The sequence below is a fragment of the Micropterus salmoides genome, unplaced genomic scaffold, assembly GCF_014851395.1.
Source record: "Micropterus salmoides isolate LMB-PRFRI ecotype aquatic unplaced genomic scaffold, ASM1485139v1 Ms_hic_scaffold_1627, whole genome shotgun sequence".
Lineage (NCBI taxonomy): Eukaryota > Metazoa > Chordata > Actinopteri > Centrarchiformes > Centrarchidae > Micropterus > Micropterus salmoides.
Genome location: NW_024040738.1, coordinates 8274 through 34021, shown reverse-complemented (window position 1 = coordinate 34021; position 25748 = coordinate 8274). Strand labels below are relative to the sequence as shown.

The window sequence follows — 25748 nt, the reverse complement described above, 5'->3', positions numbered from 1 at the left end:
CTAGGGATTTAGTCCGACCGACCTCAAATTTGTGCTGTGCCTTCTAAAGGCATTGAAGATGAAAAGTTGTGCTATTTGCAAGTTTTCGTCAATGGGCGTGTCCGTGGCGTGGCGTCAAAGATCAACTCTTCGCCATGACACGGAAGTTGTCGTAACTTCAGTGTACATGCTCACATCTGGACCAAACTGTACATGTAGGATGAGAGTCCCGCCCTGAACACATGTACATGCTGACATTCACCCACAGTCATAGCGCCACCTGCTGGCAACAGGAAGTGACTTTTAACGAAGCAGCCCCCGCCGCACGTTTCACCTACGTGCACGAATTTTCTGTGGTACGTGTATCTTGTCCAGACGCACAAAAAAGCCTCTTGGAGCGATGCCTAAAATCAACAGGAAGTCGGCCATTTTGAATTTTACGTCAAATTTTGGATGATTTACACACTTCGTACTTTAACGAACTCCTCCTAGGGATTTAGTCCGACCGACTTCAAATTTGTGCTGTGCCTTCTAAAGGCATTGAAGATGAAAAGTTGTGCTATTTGCGAGTTTTCGTCAATGGGTGTGTCCGTGGCGTGGCGTCAGAGATCAAGTCTTCGCCATGACACAGGAAGTTGTTGTAACTTCAGTGTACATGCTCACATCTGAACCAAACTTTACGTGCTTGATAACTCTCCCACCCCGTTATGGAGGACCGATCCTGACACAGTCAGAAATAAATACAGAAATAAATAAATGCTCAATAAATAAATAAGCATCCAATTAAATACACAAAAAAATAAAGTAAATAAATAAATGTAGGTAGTAATTAAATTATACAAGGAGACATAAATGTTATATTTTAATTAGTGCCTTTACTTATTCACCTTTGTTATAATTACCTTATTTGTTTATTCAACTTTATTTATTACTAATTTTTTAATGTATTTATTTATGTGTGTGTTTTAATATTTTTGTCTGTTTTATTCTTCCTTTGTATTTATTTACCTTATTTATTTTCACCCATGGTATTTATTTCTGCCTGTCTTTTTTAAATTTTTGTATGCATTTCTGCCTCATTATGCAAATGAGGAGGGGCTGTGTCTCAAGGGGTCATCTTCTCTGCTATTGGTGGACCAGTCAGACAGGAGAGCTCCTACTCTGCCTGCAGACATCAACGATCTTGCCCCTCACACAGTCAGATGGCTTCCTTCAGTGCGCTGAGGTGTTTAACAACTCTGAAGACAATACTACCAGCAATGTCTTCCTTCTCTTTTCACGTAGACGCTCCGACAGACAGTGCTTTCAGTTTGCTGCATGCATGGACACAGAACTGCGGTATAGGGAGAAGCACACGGTCAGCTGGCTGCAGCTAAATCTGGAGTGCACTCGTATTCAATTCTGTATGGTAAATTCAGTTTTAACGGAGCAGAGCGAGCTGACAGGCAGAGTTAGAGACTTTTTCTGTCCGTTTCTCTCTTTACAAAGACGCATGTCAGAGTCTTCTCTGCAAGAAGTCTCAGTAGTACCCGATGCGAGCACCACATACAACACAATTTATCAAATTACACAACGGATATACAGTATGAAAATAAGAGATTGGATTATACTCACAGGAAGTATAAAACCTGTTACATGCGTAACACAGTAATGTCAGGGAAATTACTTTACTTAGATTTAAGTACTGCAGTTGTACATTTGAAATACCTTCCTACCTTTCTGATAGGAAGCCTTCTTGAGGTGGTATAAAACATTTCTTCTTATATTCTGATTTGAGTTGTGGACAACTATGACCACATGAATTAAAAAATTAAACATTTCACTGCCCAAGTCAGCTATAACACAAGTCTTGTTCATCAGACTACATGCTGTACAGTATTTGTGGACAGATTTTGTCCCAGGATTTATTATGCATTTCTTCTTCTTCGTTGCATGATTTAGAATAATAAGGTGAGAAATGGGTCTATTCTGAGTTCATCCTGCACTGCAGCAGCTAATAAAGTCCATTTAATCCCAAAAACGCTTTTCTTTTAGGCAGGCTGGAGCAGAAAACAACTCACCTTTCTCAAGTTGTACAGTAATGTCACATGTGTATGAAGGTGGATCAAACAAGCTAATCTTAAATGTCAAAGTAGAGAGGAGCCTAGTAGGCCTATTTATTTTCATTCATTACACAATATGAATAAGCTATGCAGACAGTTGTAAAGAAAGAACATCTTTTTCTTCTGTTCTCTACTTGTTATAGTTACACAGTATTAGGGGTGTGGGCTGTATTAAAAGTATCCACTGTTCTCCCATGCTCTAACACACAGTAACGATGAAATGTGTGCTGTTCTCACATTCTTCCTCTGTATGTACACATAAACAACAAGGCAGGGAAATATAAAAGGAATTTATTTTATTGTTTGGGTACATTATTGTTCAGTGTACATGTCACATCTGAAACAAACTTTACGTGCTTGATAACTCTCCCACCCGCAGACATCTACACGTCAATACCGATTTATATTCATAGCGGCAAGTGCTATGTAGCTCCACATAGGGGACACAGGAAGTGACATATAGCACCTTCATGCGGCGTCGGAACCGCGTAGGAAATTCACAGCCGCACCGGCAGAGCTCCAGAATATGCAACTCGGCCGGCTCACGCGCGGACGCGCTACAAGTGCGAGGGCCCGCCCAACGCTGCTTGCAGCTTTAATTAGGGCCCGAGCACGACCGTGTGAGGTCCCTATTGAATTTGCTCGGATTATATATTTTTTTTTTTTTTTTTTTTTTTTCTGCAAAGTAGGCTCAACTGACATGGCCTAAACATTCTCGAAAACTCACCAAAATTTGCAAACATGTCAGACCGGTGAAAAATTTCGTATTCTACAAGTTTCGCACATGGGCGTTGCAAAATGACTCGCTAGCGCCACCTAGAAAATTGGAAAAAATTAGCCCCTCGTTCACGTTCAACCTACATGTACGAAATTTTCTGGGGACATGTATCATATCAAGACGCACAAAAAAGCCTCAAGAACCCATAGCCTAAAGTCAACAGGAAGTCGGCCATTTTGAATTTTACGGCCATTTTGGATGATTTACACACTTCGTACTTTAACGAACTCCTCCTAGGGATTTAGTCGGATCGACGTCAAATTTCTGCTGTGCCTTCTAAAGGCATTGACGATGAAAAGATGTGCTATTTGCGCGTTTTCGTCAATGGGCGTGTCCGTGGCGTCGATGATTCGCTATGAAACAGGAAGTTGTTGTAACTTCAGTGTACATGCTCACATCTGGACCAAACTGTACATCTAGGATGATAGTCCCGCCCTGAACACATGTACATGCCGACATTCACCCACAGTCATAGCGCCACCTGCTGGCAATAGAAAGTGACCTTTAATTTTCTGTGGTACGTGTATCTTGTCCAGATGCACAAAAAAGTCTCTTGGAGCCATAGCCTAAACCCAACAGGAAGTCGGCCATTTTGAATTTTACATCAAATTTTGGATGATTTACACACTTCGTACTTTAACGAACTCCTCCTAGGGATTTAGTCCGACCGACCTCAAATTTCTGCTGTGCCTTCTAAAGGCATTGAAGATGAAAAGTTGTGCTATTTGCAAGTTTTCGTCAATGGGCGTGTCCGTGGCGTGGCGTCAAAGATCAACTCTTCGCCATGACACGGAAGTTGTCGTAGCTTCAGTGTACATGCTCACATCTGGACCAAACTGTACATGTAGGATGAGAGTCCCGCCCTGAACACATGTTCATGCTGATATTCACCCACAGTCATAGCGCCACCTGCTGGCAACAGGAAGTGACTTTTAACGAAGCAGCCCCCGCCGCACGTTTCACCTACGTGCACGAAATTTCTGTGGTACGTGTATCTTGTCCAGACGCACAAAAAAGTCTCTTGGAGCCATAGCCTAAACCCAACAGGAAGTCGGCCATTTTGAATTTTACGTCAAATTTTGGATGATTTACACACTTCGTACTTTAACGAACTCCTCCTAGGGATTTAGTCCAACCGACCTCAAATTTCTGCTGTGCCTTCTAAAGGCATTGACGATGAAAAGATGTGCTATTTGCGCGTTTTCGTCAATGGGCGTGTCCGTGGCGTCGATGATTCGCTATGAAACAGGAAGTTGTTGTAACTTCAGTGTACATGCTCACATCTGGACCAAACTGTACATCTAGGATGATAGTCCCGCCCTGAACACATGTACATGCCGACATTCACCCACAGTCATAGCGCCACCTGCTGGCAATAGAAAGTGACCTTTAATTTTCTGTGGTACGTGTATCTTGTCCAGATGCACAAAAAAGTCTCTTGGAGCCATAGCCTAAACCAACAGGAAGTCGGCCATTTTGAATTTTACATCAAATTTTGGATGATTTACACACTTCGTACTTTAACGAACTCCTCCTAGGGATTTAGTCCGACCGACCTCAAATTTCTGCTGTGCCTTCTAAAGGCATTGAAGATGAAAAGTTGTGCTATTTGCAAGTTTTCGTCAATGGGCGTGTCCGTGGCGTGGCGTCAAAGATCAACTCTTCGCCATGACACGGAAGTTGTCGTAGCTTCAGTGTACATGCTCACATCTGGACCAAACTGTACATGTAGGATGAGAGTCCCGCCCTGAACACATGTACATGCTGATATTCACCCACAGTCATAGCGCCACCTGCTGGCAACAGGAAGTGACTTTTAACGAAGCAGCCCCCGCCGCACGTTTCACCTACGTGCACGAAATTTCTGTGGTACGTGTATCTTGTCCAGACGCACAAAAAAGTCTCTTGGAGCCATAGCCTAAACCCAACAGGAAGTCGGCCATTTTGAATTTTACGTCAAATTTTGGATGATTTACACACTTCGTACTTTAACGAACTCCTCCTAGGGATTTAGTCCGACCGACCTCAAATTTCTGCTGTGCCTTCTAAAGGCATTGAAGATGAAAAGTTGTGCTATTTGCAAGTTTTCGTCAATGGGCGTGTCCGTGGCGTGGCGTCAAAGATCAACTCTTCGCCATGACACGGAAGTTGTCGTAACTTCAGTGTACATGCTCACATCTGCACCAAACTGTACATGTAGGATGAGAGTCCCGCCCTGAACACATGTACATGCTGACATTCACCCACAGTCATAGCGCCACCTGCTGGCAACAGGAAGTGACTTTTAACGAAGCAGCCCCCGCCGCACGTTTCACCTACGTGCACGAATTTTCTGTGGTACGTGTATCTTGTCCAGACGCACAAAAAAGCCTCTTGGAGCGATGCCCTAAAATCAACAGGAAGTCGGCCATTTTGAATTTTACGTCAAATTTTGGATGATTTACACACTTCGTACTTTAACGAACTCCTCCTAGGGATTTAGTCCGACCGACTTCAAATTTGTGCTGTGCCTTCTAAAGGCATTGAAGATGAAAAGTTGTGCTATTTGCGAGTTTTCGTCAATGGGTGTGTCCGTGGCGTGGCGTCAGAGATCAAGTCTTCGCCATGACACAGGAAGTTGTTGTAACTTCAGTGTACATGCTCACATCTGAACCAAACTTTACGTGCTTGATAACTCTCCCACCCCGTTATGGAGGACCGATCCTGACACACCAGAAATAAATACAGAAATAAATAAATGCTCAATAAATAAATAAGCATCCAATTAAATACACAAAAAAATAAAGTAAATAAATAAATGTAGGTAGTAATTAAATTATACAAGGAGACATAAATGTTATATTTTAATTAGTGCCTTTACTTATTCACCTTTGTTATAATTACCTTATTTGTTTATTCAACTTTATTTATTACTAATTTTTTAATGTATTTATTTATGTGTGTTTTAATATTTTTGTCTGTTTTATTCTTCCTTTGTATTTATTTACCTTATTTATTTTCACCCATGGTATTTATTTCTGCCTGTCTTTTTTAATTTTTGTATGCATTTCTGCCTCATTATGCAAATGAGGAGGGGCTGTGTCTCAAGGGGTCATCTTCTCTGCTATTGGTGGACCAGTCAGACAGGAGAGCTCCTACTCTGCCTGCAGACATCAACGATCTTGCCCCTCACACAGTCAGATGGCTTCCTTCAGTGCGCTGAGGTGTTTAACAACTCTGAAGACAATACTACCAGCAATGTCTTCCTTCTCTTTTCACGTAGACGCTCCGACAGACAGTGCTTTCAGTTTGCTGCATGCATGGACACAGAACTGCGGTATAGGGAGAGCACACGGTCAGCTGGCTGCAGCTAAATCTGGAGTGCACTCGTATTCAATTCTGTATGGTAAATTCAGTTTTAACGGAGCAGAGCGAGCTGACAGGCAGAGTTAGAGACTTTTTCTGTCCGTTTCTCTCTTTACAAAGACGCATGTTGCAGTCAGAGTCTTCTCTGAAGAGGGCAATGAAGTCTCAGTAGTACCCGATGCGAGCACCACATACAACACAATTTATCAAATTACACACGGATATACAGTATGAAAATAAGATTGATTGGATTATACTCACAGGAAGTATAAAACCTGTTAATCTAAGTAAAGTAACTGACATGTGTTACTTTATAGAAGATTTAAGTACTGCAGTTGTACATTTGAAATACCTTCCTACCTTTCTGATAGGAAGCCTTCTTGAGGTGGTATAAAACATTTCTTCTTATATTCTGATTTGAGTTGTGGACAACTATGACCACATGAATAAAAAAAATTAAACATTTCACTGCCCAAGTCAGCTATAACACAAGTCTTGTTCATCAGACTACATGCTGTACAGTATTTGTGGACAGATTTTGTCCCAGGATTTATTATGCATTTCTTCTTCTTCGTTGCATGTTTAGAATAATAAGGTGAGAAATGGGTCTGTTCTGAGTTCATCCTGCACTGCAGCAGCTAATAAAGTCCATTTAATCCCAAAAACGCTTTTCTTTTAGGCAGGCTGGAGCAGAAAACAACTCACCTTTCTCAAGTTGTACAGTAATGTCACATGTGTATGAAGGTGGATCAAACAAGCTAATCTTAAATGTCAAAGTAGAGAGGAGCCTAGTAGGCCTATTTATTTTCATTCATTACACAATATGAATAAGTATGCAGACAGTTGTAAAGAAAGAACATCTTTTTCTTCTGTTCTCTACTTGTTATAGTTACACAGTCTTAGGGGTGTGGGCTGTATTAAAAGTATCCACTGTTCTCCCACGCTCTAACACACAGTAACGATGAAATGTGTGCTGTTCTCACATTCTTCCTCTTATGTACACATAAACAACAAGGCAGGGAAATATAAAAGGAATTTATTTTATTGTTTGGGTACATTATTGTTCAGTGTACATGCTCACATCTGAAACAAACTTTATGTGCTTGATAACTCTCCCACCCCGCAGACATCTACACGCCAATACCGATTTATATTCATAGCGGCAAGTGCTATGTAGCTCCACATAGGGGACACAGGAAGTGACATATAACACCTTCATGCGGCGTCGGAACCGCGTAGGAAATTCACAGCCACACCGGCAGAGCTCCAGAATATGCAACTCGGCCGGCTCACACGCGGACGCGCTACAAGTGCGAGGGCTCGCCCAACGCTGCTTGCAGCTTTAATTATTATTGTTATTATAATCATTAACATTATTATAAATATCTGTACCATTTTTCATTTAGTCTATAGCAACATCACCTTTACTGTCTGTACCTCTGTGTGGATTTTGTGTAGGCTGCCTCCCTTCCCTCTCTCTCCTTCCATCCCTCTCTTTTTCTCGCTGTTCCTGGCCGCCCACCCTGAGCCATGGTTCTGCTCGAGGTTTCTGCTTCTTAAAAGGAAGTTTTTCCTTGCCTCTGTCGCCTAGTGCTTGCTCTTGGTGGGAACTGTTGGGCTTCTGTAAAGAGCATCAGAGAGTACGGTCTAGACCTGCTCTTTTATGAAAAGTGCTGTGAGATAACTGTTGTTGTGATTTGGCGCTGTATAAATAAAATTGAATTGAATTGAATAATCTTGTCCTGTTGTGATCCACTGCAGGAGCTTTTGTTATGCAGATCGAGGGAAAAGATGACGACCAAGCAGGCACAATTAATGCAAAGATCTCCTACAGCATCGTCCGTCAGGAGCCAGAAGGCACAGGTCACATGTTCACTATAGATGAAAAGACAGGCAAATTGTATGTGAAACAACCCACACTGGACAGAGAGGTGAGGCTGCTGCTCACTGCTCATAAAACATAATCTATATGTGTGCTATATACTATAGCCTTTTGTGCAGGCTAATTCTAACAGCTTCATTAGATTAGATTAGATTAGATTCTTTATTGTACTTTTCAGGAAATGTGTTTCAACTATCTACAACATCAGGGACGTGCACAGGGGGGTTGCTCTGGTTGCCCGGGCAACTGCCCGTTTGCCTTTCCTGACTCAAGTTGCCCTTCCGACTCGCCCTTCCGAGAAAAAAAAATAAAATAAAAAAATAATCGCGATCGCAAAGCCTCATTCACTTCCATTCGGGCACCGAAAGTGAAAGTCAGTAGGGGAAGGGCAAACTCTGTTTAAGTGGCTGCACTGCTGCAGCGCTGCCTGCACGTCAGTCGATTCTGTTCCCTACCGGAATTCCTGTTTCCTTCCTTTATGCAATCATACTACAACAAATCATGCGTAGTTTTGCCCAGTTACCATACGTGATACGTACCAACAGAAGTGAATACGAGCTAGAAGCGCAACTGAATGTACGGGAAGCCAAAAGGTTAAAAAAGGATTGTATTTTTTTCCGAAATCTAAGCGTTTTTTATTTAATATTTTATTAGAAGCGAGTTTTCCCCATCTGTCAATTCAATCTAGATTATTTATTTTCAAATAAAAAAAAAAAGGAAAAAAAATAAAAAATAATAATGTTTAAAAAAAACGATAAACAATAATATAAGGAACTCTTTTTCATGACTCGAGTCATGTTTTTCTGTTTTGTTATTAATAGTAGTTTAGGTTATTGAGTGCTGTATTTAAGTGTTTTTACTTTTTGTATTTTTTAATAAAAAAATGTTTTTTTCTCAGTCCTTCATATAGCCCATGTTTTTTTTTTTTTTTTTTTTTTTGGGGGGGGTGCTTTTTTCAGGTCAGAGCAACTGCCCTTCAAAATTCCTGTGCACGTCCCTGTACAACATGAACATGATCTTTTTTCACTCAGCTGATCAGCAAATGACACTTTCACACAGCAATAAAACTTTAGTTAGAGCAAAATGTTCCATGAAGTTCAAATTTAAGGTGGAGACAAAGAAAGTTTTAAAGCAGTACAATTTTGCCCTGAGCTATTTTCAAAGACAACACTCTTGTTGAATTTGACTGACACCCAACTTAATCAGCTTTTGTCAACATATTTTGGTTTGGTGTTTTTCCTCAGACTTATGACTTCTACAAACTGGTTATAAAGGGAATTGATATGGGTGGGGAAGCAGGGGGGCTAACAGGGACAGGAACTGTGGAGATCAAGGTCCTGGACATCAATGACAACATTCCTGCTCTGGAAAAATCTGAGGTGAGGAATATAGCCTATACAGCACACACACACACACACACACACACACACCACACACACACACACACACACACACACACAGCAGTCGCAGTTCAGTTAGACAGGAACATGGTGAATGATTTTCTGTTCTATTATCATTAGCCATGTTTCCACCACAGAACTGCAGCAGGGACCAGGGTCTAAACTAACTGAACTTTGAATCTGCTTTACTACTACTGCTTGTCTCTCTTCCACCATTAAAATTACATTTGCAAACCAATAAATCACAATTAACACCCAGATAGCACATACAAGTCTCGATGTCTAATTGAGATTGTACATTGGCATTATATTTAAATTTCAGAAATAGCAGCCGGTGTGCAGCTATCAATCACTTTCAGTCAAGTCAAGTCAATCACTTTCCTCAGATGCTCATGGCACACAGGCATGTTCAAGCTGATTTGCTAGCTTTAGCTCAGTTTAGGTGCTCAGTTTATTTTCTGTTTTTTCCAAAACAAACAGACCTGGTCATTAAAAAATTAAAGACACTGAATAGCAGTTCCATCCAAAAAATGGGTGTCTCTGCCTGGAATTGTTTTAATGTCAGTCAGCGCTGGAGGTGACCCACTCTGTTTCCAGACCTGCCAAACACAAAATAGCTAGCTTTTTAGTGGTCCAGCATGTTGCTTTTCATTATATTCCAATCAAATCTGATGTTCATATATACATGTTGATTATCAGAATCAGAATCAGCTTTATTGCCTGGGATGTGTACACATATGAGGAATTTGACCCTACATTGTACAATGATGACGATGTGCTTACTTATACAATAATACAATAACACAATAATAAAATCAGACACAGGCTACAATATAGAGAGCACAGAGTGCAAAAGGATGCAGGAGTAAAATTATTATTATTATTATGTAACTGTCTGAGGTGGATGGGTTATACAGGTACACATACATGCATACATGTACAGTGCAAAGGATGTTAGAATAATTAAGTATTATGTGCAGGTACTATGTACTTGAGGTAGGTGGATTTGGTATACAGTATATGGATAGTGATGTCTCCAAATAATGATGCCTGTCCCTTGCTCTGTATGGGCTACTTCAGAGAAAGAACATGCGTCAGCTGGGTAATTTGCCTAATCTTCCCAGGTAGACTGTGGTGGAAAGACACACAACAATGGGCTAAAGGTACTTTTTGGTTTCTTGAAAAGTAGATCCTGGGACTAAAAACTAGGTTAGTTTAGCTCTTATGCTGACCTAATCCTAATCCTTACTGTGCACCGGGTACCAAACTACCACTCTGACAGGCAAAGAGTTTCAAAATAGGGCCCTAAATAATTTTAATCACTTTGTAGCACAACAAAGTCAGCCAACTCTCAGTTGGTGTACCATTACACTGCAGTGTATATGAAACAATTTGGCATCACTTTACAATGTCAGCATCATTGGCACCACTAGTGTTTTTTCTCACCACACTTAAATTATAGCGACAAAGAACTGACAGTAAGACTTGTGTACATTTATAGCACATAAACAGTTTTCACTTAAGGCTGCATGGTTTGAATCTTGTTCTGTTTGCAGTACTCTGGCTCAGTGGATGAAAATGTCGTTGATGTAGTTGTGATGAGAATCAAAGCGCTGGACAAAGACCTTGAACACACAGACAACTGGCTGACTGTCTTTACAATCGCCAAAGGAAATGAGGATAATCTATTCTCTATTGAAACAGACAAAGAAACCAATGAAGGTATCCTGAGGATTATCAAGGTATTTAGACCTTTGTGATGAGACCTTTGTGGTGTTTAGGGATCCAAGCAGCAAAGCTGCTGGAGCCCAATTGTTTTTGTTGTCATTCTTCTTTGTCGTCTTCTTTCTTTCTTTTCTTCTTTTTCTCCACTAAAAGTGTTTGGGCAGCAAAAAATGCTAGATGAAAACTAATCAAATTGGCACGTAGGTTGCAAATTCCACCCACTACTCTGGCAAAAAAAATGGCACTCATAGACCTCATGGTGGCGCAACAATCAACTTTACATTTTTACATTTTTCTCAAGCTTTAGAGTCAGACTTTTTCTCTGGATTCATCTGCATCTTTGCTCCAATGGTCTTCAGCTCTAAAAATGTCGAATTATGTCACTTTTTATCACTTTTTTCTAAAATGTATTTTTGCAAACTCATTCCAGTATTCCAGTCTGTATGTTGTTTGAAGAAAGCTCCAGGGCATCCAGATTTTCAACTACATTGATGACTGGCTCATCCTAGCCCAGTCTCGAGAGTTGGCAGTTCGGCATCGAGATGTCGTTCTGGCTCATCTGCTGCATTTAGGGCTGAGGCTCAATGCAAAGAAGAGTGTGCTGGCGCCCACCCAATGGACTACGTTCCTAAGGGTAGGATGGGATTCGACAACGATGCGGGCACAATTTTCTCCGGCACGTTTTGACACCATATTGGCTGCCGTGAAAGGGGTGAAGTTAGGCCACGTCATCACTATAAAACATTTTCAACGAGTGTCGGGTCTCTTGGCGGGTGCGTCCAGCGTAATACCATCTGGACTGCTGCACATGAGACCCCTGCAGTGGTGGCTAAGGACAAAGCGTTTTTCCCCGAGAGGAAATCCTTTCCGTCTGATTTGGGTTACGCGCAAGTGTCTTCGTTCCCTATCAGTTTGGAAGGAAACTTGGTTCCTGTCCCAGGGGCCCGTGCTGGGAGGGTCTTGTCGCCGGCTGGTCATTTCGACAGACGCCTCCCTCATGGGCTGGGGCGCGGTCATGGGCGGCCACTTTGCAAGGGGATCCTGGCAGGTGCATCAGTCCGAGTGGCATATCAACTGTCTCAAGATGTTGGCAGTGTTCCAGGCTCTAAGGAGTTTCCTGCCCGATCTCCAAGGCCACTACGTCCTGGTTCGTTCCGACAACACAGCGGTGGTGGCCTATCTGAATCACCAGGGCGGTCTGGGGGTTCTGGAGCGGGTCCGCCAGGACAATGTCAGCCTACTGCTCATGGCCCCGTTCTGGCCAACCAGGGTGTGGTTCTCGGACATCATGTCGCTCCTGGATGGCCCGCTTTGGCAGGTCCCTCTGAGGAGAGACCTGCTGTCCCAGGCGCAGGGCCGGGTTCTTCACCCTTGCCCTGCCGTATGGCGACTGTGGGTCTGGCCCCTGAGGGGGCACAGTACCTAGAGGTGGGTCTAACAGCCGGAGCAGTCGAGACCCTCCTCAGCTCCAGGGCCCCGTCCACACGGAGGATGTACGGTCTGAAGTGGAGTGTTTTCTCCACTTGGTGTAGGGAGCGGTCAGTGGACCCTGTTACCTGCCCAGTGGTTCAGGTACTTGAGTTCCTCCAGGACCGGTTCTCTGCTGGTCTTTCCCCTTCCACCCTCAAGGTGTACGTGGCAGCTATTTCATCTTTCCACGCCCCTCTGAGGGAGGGGTCTTTGGGGAAACTTCCCTTGATTGTACGTTTCCTCCATGGTGCCCGGAGGATGAGACCTGCGACTCGGTCCAAGGTTCCCACTTGGGATCTGGCGGTGGTTCTTGGGGCATTGGCTGAGGCCCCCTTCGAACTCCTGGAGTCAGCTGAGGCTAAGCACTTGACCCTCAAGATGGCCTTTCTCCTTGCTATCACCTCTCTGAGGAGGGTGGGGGATCTCCAAGCGCTTTCGGTTTCCCCGCAAAGCCTGGAGTTTGCCCCGGGGAATATTAGGGCTATCCTGCACCCTCGTCCAGGATACATCTCTAAAGGGCCTTCTTGTGCGGCAGGGTCCACAGTGCTGCAGGCATTTCATCCTCCACCTCATGTGACGGCAGAGGACGGGAGACTTCATCTGCTCTGCCCTGTCAGAGCACTGAGTATTTACACTCTGAGGTCCTCCCGTTGGAGGAAGGCTGACCAGCTGCTAGTGTGTTTTGGGAAGGGGAACGCAGGGGAATGCAGGGTTACTTGTGGTTCCTAGAGTCTCCAAAAGTAGACTAGGAGCCAGAGCGTTCAGCTATCAAGCTCCTCTCCAGTGGAACCAGGTTCCAGTTTGGGTTCAGGAGGCAGACACCATCTCCACATGTAAGAGTAGGCTTAAGACTTTCCTCTTTGATAAAGCTTATGGTTAGGGCTGGCTCAGGTAGTCCTGAACCATCCCTTAGTTATGCTGCTATAGGCCTAGACTGCCGGGGGATTTCCCATGATGCACTGAGCTCCTCTCTCCTCTACTTTCTCTCCCTCTGTATGCAACCTTATCTCAATATTGCATGTTACTAACACAACTTCTCCCCTTTCTGGTAGTCTTGTGCTTTCTCGTCTCTCTCCTCTCTCCTCCTATCACTTCCTGCAGGTTTTCTGGCTCTGGAGCTGTGGAGTCTGGAGCTGTGGCTGCGGGTCACCTGCTGCCCCCGTGTTCCTGCTCGACACCCTCTGCTGCAACGACTATTGTTGCTAGTCTTATTGTTATTATAATCATTAACATTACGATGGTTACCATTAACACTATTATAAATATCTGTACCATTTTTCATTTAGTCTATAGCAACATTACCTTCACTGTGTGTACCTCTGTGTGTATATTGTGTAGGCTGCCTCCCTCCCCGGTTCTGCTCGAGGTTTCTGCCTCTTAAAAGGAAGTTTTTCCTTGCCTCTGTCGCCTAGTGCTTGCTCTTGGTGGGAACTGTTGGGCTTCTGTAAATAATATCATAGAGTATGGTCTAGACCTGCTCTTTTATGAAAAGCGCTGTGAGATAACTGTTGTTGTGATTTGGCGCTATATAAATAAAATTGAATTGAATTGAATTGAACGAGATACTGCATCGGCCCGCCGCACCTCTCTCCCCACCTGAAGTGCCTGCTTCACAGTTTAAGCTAATGATGAGTGTGTACAGGTTTGTTTTATACTCCTCCGGTTATTCCGTCACACCTTACCGTTCTAGCAACAAACCAATAGGATTGGAGTGATTTCATTCACTTTCAGACCTGCTACGCCTAGAGGCATTCCCATAGTGTCGTAACCGACGCAGTGTCTTGTTCCCCTTCTCGGGGAACGAGGGTTACATGTGTAACCCGAGACATTTCGCAAATTGACCCGAAACTTTGGCAGGATCATCTACAGACATTGCTGATCAAAAGCTATCCAAAGAATTTTGATTCATCTTTCCTTTTTTTTTTTCCATAAATTTTTACATTTGTGTATTTACGCACAATTTTACATAAATGCTCGGAAATCAAAATTGGCTTGTAACCAAACTCGGAGCATCTGTTCGGATGATTGGTCCGTGATTTGCTGAGCAGTTATGGGATATTCTTCCACTAGGGGGCACTACACAAACGTTTATACCTAGTATAGTGAGTTTAAGTTCTCTACTGAGTGAAACTTTATTTTTCTCTGCCTAAAAGTGTTTGTGTGGCTTAAATTTTAAACCTTTGAAACACAAAATGTTTTCAGGTACATATAAAGACACTCTCTGATCTCAAGGTGATGCTGTAAAAATCAAGTTTTGCTGTGTTTAGGCTGAGTGAAGTGGCAGGGAACTGAGGAGTGTTGACCCAAATGCAGACAACGGCAAGGCAAGAGGAGGATGTAGTTCAAAATAAAGTTAATTCAAGTAAACTAAACAGGTTTACATGGAAACTCGGGGCAAAAGGTCCAAACAAAGCAGAATCCAGAACAGAGATAAATCCAGCAAAGAGTAAATCCAAGGAACACAGGGTAATCCAACAACTGGGAGCAAAGCTAAGCGGAACACTCAACATCAGACGACAAGGACGCCACATAGACAAAACTGAACTGAGGGTTTAAATGCACAGGCAAACGATCAGGGAGGGAGTGCACAGGTGAGACTCATGAGGAACTAATTAGGCACGCAGACAGACACAGTGAAATAGGGCAGAGTGAAACAGGAAGGCATTGAAACCAGACAGACCATGAAACCAAAACGGACTCAACCAGAATAAAGAATAAACCAAAAACACAAGCAGACAGATCCATAGGCAAAAGTACAAAAAACGGGTAGAGGTTACTGAATATTGAATGAACAAGACTAAAATAAACAGAAGAAGAACAAAGCTAGATGAGAACACCAGACAGTGATAACAAAATAAAAGGATGGACAAGACATAAAGAACTAAGGACAAGGAACACGAGAAACAGAGGCAAATAGAAAGACACATGAAACAATAGCAAAACCAGAAACACACAGGGAAAGATACAACTCAAACATAACCCAAAATAACACTTTTGCGTTTCCACAAAAAGTCCAAATACTTTCACCACTTTAATCTCTTGAGTAATCTGCATCTGTTCTCTGAAAATGTGAAATGTTGAATTTTCCAATCATTGCCGCTTGCTGCTATATTTTTTAATATTTTAATAAAATTTTGTTTTTATTTGAATTACTGTAACTAGTGCTGGATAGGTCCCTAACACTTGTTGGCTGTTTCTTATCTCTTACTTTCTTACTTTCCAAACAGCCTTTGGATTTTGAAGAAGTCCAGAATCTTGAGCTTGGCCTGCTCATTGAGAATGTAGCTCCTTTTGTGGAGGGTGGTGCTTTACTGATGGATGTGGATGTTCAGGTTGGAGAGGGTGATCCTCTGGCTACCGGAGCTGGAGCTGGTGCTGGAGCTGGTGCTGGTGCTGGAGCTGGTGCTGGAGCTGGAGCCGGTGCTGGAGCTGGAGCCGGTGCTGGGGTAGAGCTGGGAGTAGATGTGGGGTTGGATACAGGAGTTAAGCCGGAGGCAGGACTTGGCCCTGCAGTTGGAGTTCAGCCAGGTATTGGGTCTGGAGTGGGCATTGGACTTAAACCAGGTGTCAAACCAGGGCCAGGGACAAGGCCGAAGCCAGATGGACCAGCAAAAAACTACCCCATTAAGATAGCAGTGAATAATGTGCCAGAGGGTCCAGCATTTATACCTGACACCAAGAATGTTTCTGTATCAGAAGATCCAAATGAAGCACCTAAGCATGGTGTGATCACAGTGTTCGCTGCTGTTGATCCAGACACAGGAAAACCAGCTGAAGATGTCAGGTTAGTCAAGCTGCAGTTAATAGAGCCAAGTTAGCAGCTCTGTGCAACTGTACGCGATGTCTGACACACTGATGTTTGTAATGTTTACCATGTTCACCATCTTAGTTCAAGCACTGTAATATTTACTAATTAGACCTAAATACAAAAAATGCTGTGCCTGATGAGATTGTCATCAATTTTACAGGTATTTTAAACCAAAGTATTGGAGAAATCAAAGGTTTGACCTGATGATGATCCAACTATTAACCTCTTGATGACACTATATGAAAAGTCAGATGATCACCAAAGTTAGAGGGACAAAAATATCTCAACCAAATTTCAGGAAAATTAATTTATAAGTGCTGAGATACTCTTTAGTTTGGATTGATGTTGCCATACCTAAAGCTATGCCGCCAGCATGGAAAAAATGGCAACTATAATAAAGGATTAGTTTAACCATTTTGGAAAATACATCTATTTGATTTTTTTGATTTGAGTTAGATAAGAAGATAGATATCACTTTCCTGTCTATGTAGCTTGAGCAAGTTGAGTAACTGGGCTTTCAGACCAAATGCGAATTTAATCCTCGCAATGATTTCCTTGCAGGGTTTTATCGCTGGACTACAATAATTCAAATGAACACAACCCGCAATTACTACAGCTGTATGAACCCAAACAACACATTTTGCTGTGAATTAGTTGCAATAAATGGATCAAACTGATGCTGAAATAACTACAACATCATGCACATTCGTTAAACATATGAATCTGTGCTTTGTCAGGTCTGTCAGCAAGACAGCAGGACAACAACTTCTGAAATGTTTGTTTTCTGAATGGAGTTCAGATCAATCAGGGCTATGCTATGCTAACCTGTTCTCAGTAAAATACAATGATAACTGGAATAAAGTAACAGACACATATTTTCTGAACTCACCAACTCTTTGGGTGCCCACTGACACCAACACCAACAGTGTAACCAGAAATACGCAGTAGCTTGCTGCCGAGAAGCACAAGTGAAGACAAATATTTTAATCACAAAAATTTAAGTAAAAAAAAAATCAGAGTATAATCCAGTCCGACTGAGGGTGTTTATGTGTCCAAAAGCTGCAGCGCTGCCCCCAGTTCTCTCCTCCACACCTCCCCATGGCTCAGCAGCTCTGCTCTTTGCCTCCCCGCTCTGCCTGGTTTGTCTGGACGTCACAGACGGCATCGTGATGTCTCAACGCTGATAGGCTATCACGACACAGTGTCATTTAACTTTCAAAATTTTCAACTTCAAATCCCTTCGCATCACTGGCAGCGGGTCCTCCGCACCGCCTGACAGGAAATCACATCTCACCGCGTATTTGCATTGACTTTGTATGTATTCACTCTGCCCCTACCCTCAATTCATATTTGCTCTGAATGTGCAGTAAGGACTGTGTTAATTAGTGAGCTTAAGAGGTGTTGGTAGGGATATTTTTGAACAGAGCCAGGCTGACTGTTTCCCCTCTGCTTCCAGTCTTTGGTTTAACTAATTGTCTCCTTGCTTCAGCTACGTACTTACACAGCACTTAGGTATCGATCTTCTCAACAAACTCTCAGGAAGAAAGTGTTGGTCCCTAAATGATTACTTACCAAATCACTGCTGATTAAACAGCTTATTGTTGCTTGTAATAATTTTCCTAATGTTTTTATTCTATTTCTTCCATATTTGTTGTGCTCCAGTTATGCCAAAGCCTATGATCCAGATAACTGGTTTACAATTGATGAAGAAACAGCTGAGCTTAAACTCAACAAGGTACCAGATAGAGAGTCACCGTTCTTGGTGAATGGTACCTACATTGCAAAGATTCTGGCCATAACCAAAGGTAATACCATTTGTACTTTATAATCCTGTAAACTTACAACAATAAGGCATTATTTCTTCCCTCTTGAACAACCTCCTTCCCTGCTGAAGGACTTTAGGACTCTAATTTCAACTCTCTACTTCTCTGAACATGATTTATCACCTGTATGTTTGAGTTGAATGAGTATTTCATGAACCTAGTTGCCAGAGGTAATTTATAAAATGAAGCACACTGATCTCTGACAGAACCTGCCAAACTATTTTCTGACTCAAGGTGTGTCTGACATAGAATGAGAAGAAGCCCAGGTACGAAATAATGTCCATCCCCTAATGGTTTTAACAGAACTCTTAAGTATGAGAAACTATGAAAAGAAAACCATTTGACACCTTTGATGTTCAGATGCGTGTAATAGAAAAGCTTTCAGAGTTACCATGCGTTTGCTTTTACTGCACACTGCGCAGTTAGTTTTGGCAGACTAATGTTCGAGTGTGTAAGTTACAGTAGGAAACAGGTGTTCACTACTGACTTGACCTTTACACTACAGAGTGGATCTTTGTGGTGCTGTGTGCTGTTTGTTGTCATCCTCAGACATGCCATCAAAGACAGCCACGGGAACAATAGCCATTCAAGTCAGTGATTCCAATGACCACTGTCCCACCCTGAACTCCACCCACAGCAGTCTGTGCTCTGATGGAAAAACTGTTTATGTTACTGCTTTTGACGAAGATGTTAGCCCTAACGCTGCTCCATTGACATTCAGAATCATACCTGATGGGACAGGAGGCAGCTGGGACGTAGAAGTCATCAATGGTGAGAAAATGTTCTAAAACAGACACAAACTATTTTCTTTCCTCATGCATTTGTGACTGTTTTTCAAATTTTCTTTTTAGCAAGAGCTTGTCACAATGTAAATGCTATGTAAATGCTCTGTATTTGTATAGTGTAAAGGACCAAGATATGAAGAAATATATTATTTGTGTTTTCATTTGCTTTCAAGCTGATGTTAAATTAAGTGAAGATTGTTAATTTGTCTTTAGAACATAGAAAAGATATAAATTCAGGTATGAGTAGGTATGATGCAAATTAGCAACAACAGGCATAAATGAGAAACCAGGGCTTGCAAAAGGTTCCTAGGTTTGTATCAAATATGCAGGCATTGGGGGAATCCATGTGCTATTTTGGCTTGCAGTCTGCAAGGAAGAGGTATGATGTGAATTCGCGACAATCGGCGTCAAGGGGTTAAATTGCTAAAAAGAGAGCTGTCCCTTGAATCAGAGTCAAAGTTTAAGGATTTTGTATTAGAATTTCAGAAACCAAAAAGTGAGTTTGAAAAGTGCTATAGAGAGTTTGTTATTGTTTTATTTTAATCCATCAAACTCAATTTAGTTTAAAACCTGACATACAAATTCTATTGCCTATATGTGCCTGTGTCTAGTAGCATACATCAGTAGAACTAGTAGTAGTACTACTAGTATTACTGCTGAAGTCCAATATTAATAATGATAATACAGTGTAAGTTTGACAGAGGGCTATCATTTGTTGCCTCTAGAGACAAGTGCTGCACTTCACTCACGCAATGCGCTGTGGCCTGGTTCATATGAGGTGCAGGTGGAGGTGTTGGACGCTCAGGGTTTGTCCTGCCCAGCCACTGAGGTTTTACTGTGGACGTTTGTACCTGTGTGGAAACAAAGAACTGCAGCTTTAAGGCAGCCAGACTAGGAACTTCTGAGCTGTCTGCCCCAGCCATCGGCCTTCTGCTGATGGCAATGTGTTTGCTGACTTGTGAGTTATCACATCATATAACACATATTCATTTTAAAACAAAGATTTTCCTGTTTTTTAATTAATTAATTTCTAAGGAGTGTATCTACGGTCCTACACAAAAGTTGCTAAAGTTATACTGCTTATCCAGTATACTGCATGACATAGACGTCTTTGCATTTGGCAAGGAAGCACAGTGGAAGAGGCGATTAGCCTTAGTAAATATTGACTGTGTTGTTGTTTTAATTCAATACAGCAAAAATTAGCTTTATGTTGTTCTGAATATTTGGCTTCTCTCTGCAGTCATCCCTCTTCTCCTGTTGGTCTGTCAGTGTGGAGCAAACACTATCTTTCCTGACCAATTTAGTGATCTGCCATTTGATGCCAAAGAACACCTCATATCCTACCACACTGAAGGCAGAGGCGAGGATAAGGTTGGCTGGCCTTTTTGTCTTTTTTTTAGGGGAAGAGATACCTAACTTTTTTATTTTAGTTTACCAATATACTGAAGTTGTCAAAATCATACATAATATGTGTCAATAAGTATTTTTTTTTCATTTTATTTCTTCTGCTCTTTTTTTTAGGAAGTGCCAATCCAAAGTGTCCCTATCATTTTGGGGACCCAAAAGAAAACTGAGATGGCACCAGCACCAATATTTAACACCATTCCTTTAAAAATCAAAGACTCTCATCAGACATCCACAATCTACAATGAATCTGTGCAGAAGTTTCAGGAAACCAGCCAGCATTTGATGGAGGTTGACAATGCCTACAGGTTTTCAAGGGCTTCGTTCAACCATGGCAATGGCAGCGATACATTCAGCAGGCAAACACTTGGCATCCAACACATGACAGCTGTGTATGAGGATATAGCCCTATCTGATGTTTTCCTTAATGATTACTACTCACAGGTACTATGTTAGCTTTGCATTTCTCACCAGATCTTCCACATACAACCATATGTTCAGAGTTGATTGAGTTGTGTTTGTGCTATTTCTTTGTCCTAAACAGAAAGCGATGTGTGCTGTGCCAGTGAAGGACAGCCTGATGGTGTATGATTTTGAGGGCCAGAGCTCTCCTACTGGCTCAGTGGACTGCTGCAGCCTCCTAGAGTCTGATAACGACCTGCAGTTCCTCAATGACCTTGCACCAAAGTTCAGGACTCTAGCTGAGATCTGTTCAGCTTCTACACCAATACCTAAAAACTCCCCGACATGCAAAGCAGCTGCTGCTTTCAAAACCACAGTGGATACTGTTGAACTAGATGTTGAGCCCATAATTGAGCATACTGATATAAAGACAGAGAAAGTCATGTCATCAACAAACATCTCCAAATCATCCAACAGTACTGTAAGCACTGCCCTGCCATCTATGACACTTCCTCACACCAAGGTTACTAACAACAGTCATTCCTCTAACATCAGTAATTCTGCTACCCTGCCCTATCAAGTTCAGACAGTTGGTACTACAGCAGCCACCAGTTTACTACACTACCAGCCCTGTGCAAAAGCCCATGCACTATGTCATTCAACCACAGCTTCAGAACACTGTTTTGCTGGCTGATGTAACCAATGGATCTAATTTTCCAGGCCTGTATGTAGTCAGTGGACCCCAACGTCCTTCTGGACTTTTAATCAGTGGATCGCAAGGCTCTCTCCTTCTGGGTTAGTTATCCAAGGCATTGAGAGCCCCAAAAGCCCTACCAGCCCCACCCTGTTGCTACCTGTTAGCCCAGGTCAGGGTCAGGGCTCAGTACTTGTGGATGGCTGGAAAATAACAGGGCCAAAACCTGATGGTAATATGTTAGTTGAGAATAAGTGTAGTCCAGGTGGGGCAGAGTGGGTGGACCCAGGGTCATCTCAGGGCACTTTGCCAAGAGGTGCTATCCTGGTAAAAGAAGCTGCTCCCCCTCAGGGGGTGTTAGACCCAGCAGCCCAGGGGACTGTGTGTGGCTTTTTGCCAGGACATACTGTTGCTAAAAACTTGGGTGTTGTTGCGGAAAATAGAAATTTGGGGCAAACAAGGATTGGGCAGCCAGGGGAGATGGGGTTAGGGCCAGTAACTGTTTTGAGATTTGGTGTTGAACAGCCAATGATGGGGATGGAATATGGGGTGTCAGTGGAGCCAGAAGTCAGACAGGCTGGAATTTGTCCAGCTGGGCTGAGTCAAGTCGGTATTAGGCCAGTCAGTGTAACCCTGTTCGAAGAAATACCTCCATTGGAGCAAACAGTGAATGCCAGTGGTATTCTAAAAGTATGTAGAATAGATTCAAAGGAAGACAAGATGAGTAATGTTGTAAATTTGATCATTCCTACTAAAACCACTAAAACTCATCTGCCTTTAAATGAAGTGGTTATGGTAAAAAATCTGTTAAAGCATGACAGTTATCCAGCTCAGAACATGCACGATGATACAGTTGTAGAACAGCAATCAGAGCAAGACACAGATGAGGATCCTAGTGAGATGGTCCAAAGCACACTTAAAAACTATGAGGGTATCCAAGACTATCCAACACAAACAAGTGCAAATCTTGAGGACAATATTGTGAAACCATTACCGGGGCCAGCTGCCCTGCAGACATCATTTGAGCAGTCTGACACAGTGGTAGAGAAACCAGGAGATACAATGGATAGAATTGTGGCTGATCAATTAAATAAAACCACTGAAGCTCCTACAAACAAATTTCAAGCAGAATCCAATGGCCCACAAGAGAATGCAGAAGAAGCAGCTATGACTTCACAATCAGAACAGCAGGAAAATTGTGTTCCCTCTAAAGGTTTGTCAGAGAAAGGTATATCTTTAGTTACTGAAAGGTCCTCCGCAGAAGCTTTCCTACCTGGATTGGATGTCACCGATTTAGTCAATACAGACAAAGAGATTGAAGAGACATCAAAATTTCCTCGACAAAGAAAAGCCACTTCTATTATAGATGATCAAATACATGAGGGCACAGAAGAAAGTGTGGGCAGACAGAAAGCAGCTCCTTCGACAGAAGAAGCAGAAGATAAAGGAAAACCCGTTCAGTTCAGCATAGTTGAAGGGCTAGAGAACAGAAGTTCTGAAGTTAGGTCCAAACCTGAATCAAATAAAATCAAAGAGGATCACAGTGTAAGGGAGCTGGAGAAGGATGTAAGTCTAGTAAAGAAAGTTGTTTCAGACTTTGAAACACACCAGGTTTTTGCCACTTCTGATAATATACAGGCCGGAAATAATCTGGGGGAAATAACTACTGTCACCAGTGATGCACCTGAAGAGGTTGAGGCTGAGCACAAGCAAGTGTTAGATTGTGAAGTGGGGCTCAATACTGTAGGTGATGAATTGTCAGCAACTCTAAATGAGATTTCAACAAACAGAGTGAATGCGTCTGAAGACAGGTCCATCCCTGATCTAGAAGCAATGCCAGAACTAGTGGATCATAGTGAACAGCATAAGATAGACAAAGGCCATGCAAAGACAGGTATTGCTGATGCTGGAGAAAAAACATTTCATTCTGTGAGCAAAAGAATAACTAACCAAGAGGAAGGACAACTGGGTGATTCAAATTTGATATCAGTGTCAGAGGAAATTACCACTCAAGCACAAGTAGAGGGCTCTGATGTGCCAACCATTCCAACATTTGAGCAACATCTGCATACAGCAAAAGGCAGTAGGCCTGGACACAAAGAAGATCATGACAATCAACAAAATATAGGATTGGGATTCCACAAGGATCATGTCAATGCAAATGTAGACAGTATAAGTGACGAAGAGAAAGAGGAGATAATGGTGGAGGAAGGAGTGTCACTGAGTTTCAGCACCTCCAATGACCAATATGAAAGACAAGATGCATTGAGCACAAGTTCTCAAATGGATGCTCAATTCATCTCAGATGACAACATTACTGAAGAAGAGAAAGATGAGGATACTCTGGAGGAAATGGTGTTACCAGTGCAGCAAAATATAAGCATCTCAGATGGTGAAGATGAAGACGGCACAATAGAGAATGCATCTCACGCGAGTTCTGAAGTGGATGATACCTTAATCACAGATGATGACATATATGTTCCAGAGAACAAGGAAAGGAGTGTGGACGTAATGGCATTACACATAAAGCAAAATGCTAGCATCATAGATGACCAAGGTGAAGAGATTGAAAGAGAAGCAGCATCAGGAAGAGATTCTCCACTGGAGGATCAGCTCATCTCAGAAGACAACATAAGAGATGGAGCGAAAGAGGTGTCACCTGTACAGCAAACAACTATCATCTCAGGTGAAGATAAAGAGAGAGAAAAAGAAGTTTCATCCCACACAGTGAAAGATAAGCTTATGTCAGATGACAGTGTAAATGATGGAGAGATAAGGAAGAAAGCCGCACCATCCATCCAACAAAATATTGCTTTTTCAGAAGACCAAGATGAAAAAAGTGAAAGAGAAGATGCAGCAAGAAAATGTTCTCAGTCAGATCAGCTTATGTGCTCGATTAACATATATGATGAAGAAAAAGAGGAGGATATTGTGATCCCACCTTTACAGAACAATATAAGAGTGCCAGATGACCAAAATGTTGCAAATGCAAAAGAAGACATATCAGGCATGAGCGCTTACGTAGAGGAAGAAGGCATTATGTCTTACTGTATCTTAGAAGAAGACTCACAGTCTTTAGAGAGTGAGAGTGAGCGCTTGGAGGATGTGGTCACATCTTTAGAGGAATCCCTGTCCATCGTGGCCACAGGACAGGTTTGTATGTCCAGTGAAGACAAAGGAGCCAGTGCTAGCATAATGGCATCTGGACAACTAGCAGAGGGTAAAATAACTCAGTCCAATTACCAGAACACAGACGTAATTAAAACTGAGGGTGAAGATCGCACTTTGGAAAAAGGCAAAGCAGAGGTAACTTTTGAACTAAAGATTAGAGATGGATTAGATGATGCATCTGGGCAGGTATCACTTACATATTCTGAGATTAAAGTGGTGGACAAGGCCACATCTTTGGTGTTGGATAGAGACCCAGGCCCAGCAGAAACAGGAATTGCTAGTTTTATTGCAACAGGTGCGATGGCTGAGGAGGCTGGTTATCTTGTTCAGAATGACAGTGTGCACATGACTGAAGAAGCAGCAGTGGTAGGCCCAGAAACTATGGAGGAAGCTGGTTCAATAGAGGCTGTGTCTGAGACAAGTGGTGGGCAAGTAAGTTCTGTACAGCTTCAGACAGTCATCAAACAAGTTCCTCAGAACAAATCCAGAAAGAGCAAAAAGAACAAGAGTCCTCAAAGTCCCAAAAGCCCCTCTGAAAAGTGTAAGCAACAGTGATTGCTTTCAGTTTGAAGCTGCATTTACAACTACACACTTTAAGTGTTAAATGTGGAGGTGGGACCAATGTCTGCCTTTTCTCCATTAATGTATGGAAAATTTTATAAAGGGAAACACATTCAGGTGGCAGGTGACAATTCAAAATATAAAAATCTAACAGGCATTCTGTATTGCTTTCAGATATGTAGATTAACTTTTTTAAAGACCAACTTTTAAAAAAAGTTGCAATATAATGAGAATCATGTCATAATTTTTTTAACCTTTATTTATTCAGGGGAGCTTCACTGAGAGGAAGCCTCTCTTTTGCCGGAAGGCCCCGATCGAATTCACACCTGCCCAGTACAACCGCAGTGGTTTGTTGGCCACTAAGCTGTTGGGGTGATGGGCCTTGCTCAAGGGCACCTCAGTGGTGGTACATGAGGGAG

At 42.3% G+C, this 25748-nt stretch overlaps 1 pseudogene; it reads left to right on the top strand.

Moving 5' to 3' along the window:
• The window catches only part of LOC119906495, a 41474-nt pseudogene extending 16151 nt beyond the window's left edge, over positions 1 to 25323 (top strand).
• The last annotated feature ends 425 nt before the right edge of the window (positions 25324 to 25748 follow it).